The sequence below is a fragment of the Eulemur rufifrons genome, chromosome 29 (assembly GCF_041146395.1).
Source record: "Eulemur rufifrons isolate Redbay chromosome 29, OSU_ERuf_1, whole genome shotgun sequence".
NCBI classification, from domain to species: Eukaryota; Metazoa; Chordata; class Mammalia; order Primates; family Lemuridae; genus Eulemur; species Eulemur rufifrons.
The window spans coordinates 63,689,667-63,695,928 of record NC_091011.1 but is presented as its reverse complement, the minus strand read 5'-3'; the positions used below and the strand labels follow the sequence as shown (position 1 = coordinate 63,695,928).

General features: G+C 39.7%; 1 protein-coding gene across 2 annotated transcripts in view; it reads left to right on the top strand.

Moving 5' to 3' along the window:
• Positions 1 to 1,563: 1,563 nt before the first annotated feature.
• The window catches only part of LAMB4 (laminin subunit beta 4), a 95,068-nt gene continuing 90,369 nt past the window's right edge, over positions 1,564 to 6,262 (top strand). For both annotated transcript variants that reach the window (XM_069461864.1, XM_069461863.1), the window contains exon 1: positions 1,564 to 1,618. The gene's annotated coding sequence lies outside the window, so the exon portion shown is untranslated. The remainder of the gene's footprint in view (positions 1,619 to 6,262) is intronic.

Below are 6,262 nucleotides of genomic sequence, written 5' to 3'. Positions count from 1 at the left end.
AGGCAATATCCTACAGCAACATATTCTTTCAATTGTTTGAAGGCAAATTTTTGAAATTCAAACCATGTTGGCACTTCAATTTTCATTATAAAACTGCAGATACATATATTAGGGGAAAAACAGTGAAGATATAATAAAATCACTCAAGAATACAGCAAGCTTTTTAAATTTACATATCAAAAGGAAAAAACTTGTTATGGAATTTCAATGTTTGAAATAATTTTAAAATATAAACATTTAGTGCCCAGAATTTGTTTTGAACAATAATTGAAATATCTAAAGGAAAAAACAGTATTTGACTAACAAAACAGATCACAAACCCATTCATTGAACAAACTGAAAAGTCCCTAAATTTCACTCCAACTCCCTGCTTCAGTTTCTACCTAAAAACCACATACTGCTCCTTGGTTTCCTACTACCTCATGCTTTATGGACGCTGCTGGTTTATATAAAGAAATAAAACAAGTTAGTTCAGCAAATATTGACTGCAAGCTTCCTTGATACTTAGCCCTAAAAAGGAAAAGACGTGGTTCCTGCCTTCTAGGAGTTTGCTTTCTAGAACATCAGAAGGGAGCAGACGGACCTGACCCGTAGGAAACAAAATTAAAAACAACGGTGGTATCAAGTTAAAACACAGCGATAAATAAAAACACAAGTAACAGGTAAGAACCGTTAAAAAAAAAAACTCCGAAAATGCTTAAAGGTCTGTAAAACTAGTGAGGGAGGAATGTTTGTTGAATCTGTTCCTTGACTTGTAAACGTGGTGGAAAACAGCATGTCTTCTTTTGGCTCGGTTCACAGCCATGATTCTTCCACGACGGGATTATTCTCCATGAGCCTCTAGGAATCCCACGTGTGTCTTTTCAAGCAACCAGTAGACTTACCCACTGAAACCACATACATTTGAAATGGATATTTTCATAAACTGACAGGTGAATACAATTTAAGACTCTGCCTTTCTTTCACTCCTATCCTATAAACCTACTTGGTAGAAGAATGGCTTCCCAAACCACTTAAACCTGCGGTTCTCTCAGAGTTATACTTGCCAAATCACAAGGTAAACAGAAATGTGCAAGCCATTAAATGAACAGAGCCTTGAGAACCCAGACAGAAGTCTTCCCCCTGGTCCCCTGGGAAGCAGATGGGGGTGGGGCCAGGGTCTCTCATTTCTAAGAAACAAGCCCCTCTACTTCAGCACATTTCATAGCTAAGTGTCAAGGTGTCTAAAAATGACCACTGCAACATGAACTACAAAATAAATAAATAAAACGGGACAAAATGTCTCTGCATTATCTGTGGCAATTAAAATGGGTTTTAGAGAAGACAAGAACATTTGCTGTAAAATCGAGCTCTATTTCCCCCTGTATGCAGTGTGTGTGTGTGTGTGTGTGTGTGTGTCTATGTGTGCGCATGCGTGTGCTTGTTAGTCAAAACCTAAGGCAGGTAACTTCACAATCATCTTTTTGGCAGGTTTTGGAATAGCTCTCATCTTTCTTTCCCCCCTACTTTTAGATGCCTCAGGGAGAACATTTTCTACTTAAATCGACTCTCACTTTCAGGTGTGTCTTCACACGCCCTGTTTGCTGCTTGGGCCTCCGACACAGACTCTCGAATCCTGGTGAGTCTTGTCTGCTGTCTCACTGGTAAATTAGAATTTTATGGATTAACTGAAGGTATCAGCAAGTTCAGAATTTGGGGGGTGCGTGGGGAGTCAGCATAAAGTAAAAAATACAGTAAGAGCATAGATTATGATTATTTTTACAGAATGATAATCAGATGACATGTGTACAGAAGGTAATTATAACACAAAACAGCATCCAGTGGGAAAATTGATACTTACAGTGAGTTATAGCCAACGATTTGAGCCTTTCTGTACCTTGAAGGAAGCTTCAAATGATGTAGTGTTGAAATGCACAATTTTAAGTTGTGTGCTCAGTGAATACTTATTTTTGTTATGGGGATACAGCTTGTGACAATTTAGAAAAGGCTCAAATTCTTTAGAACTATCTATGTTTTCAAAATATTTTTGTTACTATCCTAGATATTTATAAATATTAAGTTTTAAGAAAAATGTCTGCTGTAATTAAAAGTAAACTTTATCGCTCTGCATTCTGCATCCCTCATTGTGATGCAATTAAGGCAAAATAGTTGAAATCTCTAGTGATATAATATGAAAAAAAGTTAAACAAGGGAAAGTTAAATATAAGATTCCTATGAGAACTGTCGCTTTGGATGTATAAGATCACTCATTTGAAGCATGCTAGAAAAAGTCTTAAAGATTAATATAAATATGTTAATTATAATTATCTGCTGTGTTATAAATTACTGCACAATTTGCAGAAGAAAGGAACAGTAGTAGAAACGGGAGTGGAATGCATGCCTTTCTTGTGAACAGGCTTTTATCGAACACTATGTCCACCTGTGGGTCAGGAGCTGGGCAGTTCGGCATTATTTGTCCCTAATATCTTCATCTGTCTCATCCAAGTTGTTTTGGCAAAAAAAAAGAAAAAAAACCTCTTTGACAAGATGTTGGACAGGGAGCAGGCTTCAAGTGAGGGCAGATAAAGCAATGTTAGTGATCAACAGTCAGTAAATTAAATCAGTTAGCAATGCCAGAAAGTTATTGTCGGTTTAATATATTTTACTGTTTATTGCAATGTTTAACTCATTTTAAGACCAGTGTCAGCTCGCAGCATTCATTAAACAATTACCAAAATGCATCCGGTGCCTTTGGAAATACTTTTATACATTTTTCATCCAAAGAAGGAATAATGTTACATTTATTAACCCCAATCATTTTTACATATATCACTCAAACTCGCCAATGAATCTAGCATGCAAAAAAATATCATGTAGCTCCTGTGAGTTTCAAAATCTCAGCTCTGGTAAACCAACCGGAAAAGCCGTACCAATTACATCTATAGCTTGGTGAAGGACGGGATTACCACAACCCCTGAAACTGGGCTATCTGTGCAGCTACAGGTTTTATAATGACTGAGTAGGTGATTTCAGATGACAGAATTTATAGAAGTTACCAGACTCACTATGATACTTATCCAGTTTGAAGCTTAGCTCACCTAAAATGGGAAATAAAAAACAGGGAGGAAGACTCGAGGTGAGCAATTTGAGGAAATGAAGGACGGGAAGATAAGGCACATGGCTAAGGGCACTGAAGCCACTTACAGGGTTTCTCAAGCTCCACACTATTGATATTTTGGGCAGAAATATTCTTAGTTGTGGGGACAGGGACTGTCTGATGCATTGCAGCATATTTATTGTGGCAGTGTCTCTGGCTTCTACCCACTGGAAGCCAGTAGCATCCCTCTCTTCTACTGTTGACAGCCAAAAATTTCTGCAGACATTACCAGATGTCCTCTGCTCACCCCAACACTACAGCCTGGACCTGCACTGTCTGAGGAGTTGTCAGGCCCGCAGACAATTACAAACCTGCTGCAGAGTGGGTTCTCATTAAGTGTTAGCTGTCATCCCTAGGAGCAGCAGTAGCTCCGAGCTTTACAGTGCAAAGACTTGGGAATTACCTAGGACCATGGTTCTCAAACTTGAGCATTCATCAGACTCACCGTCAGGGCATGTGAAAGCAGAGTGCTGAGCCCATCCCCAGAGTTTGTTAATCACTAGGTCCTGAGCTGGGGCCCAATCACTGCGTGTCCAACAAGTTCCCAGGTGATGCTGCTGGTCCGGTAGGGTGACCAACCGTCTGGCTTTGCCCAGGACAAAGGGAGATTCGGGGACCTGAGAACTTGCAGTGCTAAAACCAGAAAAGTCCCAGGCAAACTGAGATGAACTGGTCACCTTATTAAGTCCAGGGACCACACTTTGAGAACCATGGTTTAAGGAGATAAGATCAACTGGGCTTGATGAGAATTTATATTTGAAGGGTGAGAAAAAGAGGAATCAAGGGTGACCTTCATGTTTCTGGCCTGAGCAAATTGGTCCATGGTTATACAGTGGGTCTCAAACTTTGCTGCCCACTGGAATCACCTAGAATCTTTAAAAATACTGCTACCAGGACCTTACTGCAAGATAGTCTAATTTCACTGGTATGGAATGTGACCCAGGCAGCAGGATTTTTAAAAGCTCCCCAGGTGACCTTAATGTGCAACAAAGTTTGAAAACCATTGGGTTTGTCCTTGTCTTAGAACGGAATCCAGGAGGGGTGGGGGGCAAATTAATGAGTTTTAAGTGTTTGTGAGCCTTCAGTGGTTCTCAGCTCTGGCTGCTATGAGAATCTGGAGAGCATTTTAACATGCTGACACCAGGCCCCCCCCAGAGATTCTGGGTTGTACCTGAGCGTTGGTGGTTTTAAAATCTCCCCAGGTACATACAATGGAATATTACCCAGTCTTAAAAAGGAAAGAAATTCTGACAAATGCTACAATATGGATGAACCTTGAGAACATTATGCTAAGTTAAATAAGCCAGTCACAAAAGGATAAATACTGTTATGATTCCACTTATGTGAGGTACTTGGAGTAGTCAAATCCACAGAGACAGAAAGTAGAATGGTGGCTGCCAGGGGCTGGGGGGAGGGAGACATGAGGACTTGTTTAATGGATACAAAGTTTCAGTGCTTGGATTCAAATGGCTTATAGAGAATGGACCTCCCTAAGGCTCCATCCCCCATAGGTCTTCACAAGGTTTTGTATATGATCATTGGTCCAGGATTACAGACTTTCTAACAGGTAGAGCTCACTTTCAGATGGAGTTTCTGCAGGAAGACTGTGTCTCAGTGAGTCATTTTCTTATGACATTGGTCTTCCGAAATGAACCCCAGGCTATGTAAAGAGCTTGAATCACAGAATGGGAAATTTGCCTAAAATGAGGCATTTCGAAACACCCTAAAAAGACTTCACAGAGAAGCTGGCATTTGGGTGTAGGAGGGTGGCATCTCAAGGCAAAGGAAACAACCTTGGAGAGGAGCATTCAGAAAGCAGCACGGGGAGCACTCAGACTAAGAACAATGGATGTGAGAGTGGAGGGGTTAGGAACGTGGAACTAGAAGGATTAACAAAGGATTTACCAGGAAAAGCCTTGAAGAATAGAATGGCAAAAATATTCTCATCTGAAAATATAGGAAAAATATTTTTATACTTGCTACTATCCAAATAAAAAATTAAAATAATGATGAGGCATAATTTTTTGCTTTATTAATGGACAAAGATTTAAAAATTCATAATATTGACAAGGGCTCATGTCAACTATTGTTCCCATAGACTGTTGTGAGAGTGTAAATTAGGACAAACTTTTTGCATGGCAGTTGGAAAGTGACATCGAAACCTTTATATAGGCCGGGCGCGGTGGCTCACACCTGTAATCCTAGCACTCTGGGAGGCCAAGGCAGGAGGATCGTTTGAGCTCAGCAGTTCGAGACCAGCCTGAGCAAGAGCGAGACCCTGTCTCTACTAAAAATAGAAAGAAATTTGCGAAACAACTAAAAATAGAAAAACAATTAGCCGGGCATGGTGGCGCATGCCTGTAGTCCGAGCTACTCAGGAGGCTGAGGCAGGAGGATTGTTGAGCCCAGGAGTTTGAGGTTGCTGTGAGCTAGGCTGATGCCACTGCACTCTGGCCCAGGCAAGAGAGTGAGATTCTGTCTCAAAAAAAAAAAAAAAAAAAAAACAACCTTTACATATGCATACACATTTATACATGTAGTATGTGTATTTGTGTGTATCCATATATGTACATGGTCCATTGTTTCCACTCCATTTAATATATCCTAGGGAATAATTAAGAATATGAACAAAGATTTAGCAGACATATTTATAATATTAGAAAGAAAGTATACATCAACCAATAGGGAATTCATTAAATAAATTCAGTTTCCTACATTTGGAATACTATGTGGTAATTAAAAGTACAGGTGCAGGAAAGAAGTTCACCTCCCTATGCACTGAGGTGCATGTACACGCCCATCTCTACCAGAGCATCCCAACTACAGTGACTGTGGGATGGAGGGAGGCATCTCTCTCAAGGACATGGCCAAATCCACAAAGGGGAGAGACACGGGTTTAATACTGATTTTAAAAAAATTTGTTGGTACAGAGGATGTCTGGGATATATTAATTGAAACAAGAAAACTGTGATATTATTTTTTTTAATTATTTATATGCAAGGAAAGAAAGTATAGAAGAACATACAGCAAGATATTAATTGCTTTTCTCTGAGTGGTAATACTATAGGTGATGCTTTTCTTCATTTTGCCTGTGTGAATTTTCTACTTTTTCTACAATGAGTGTGT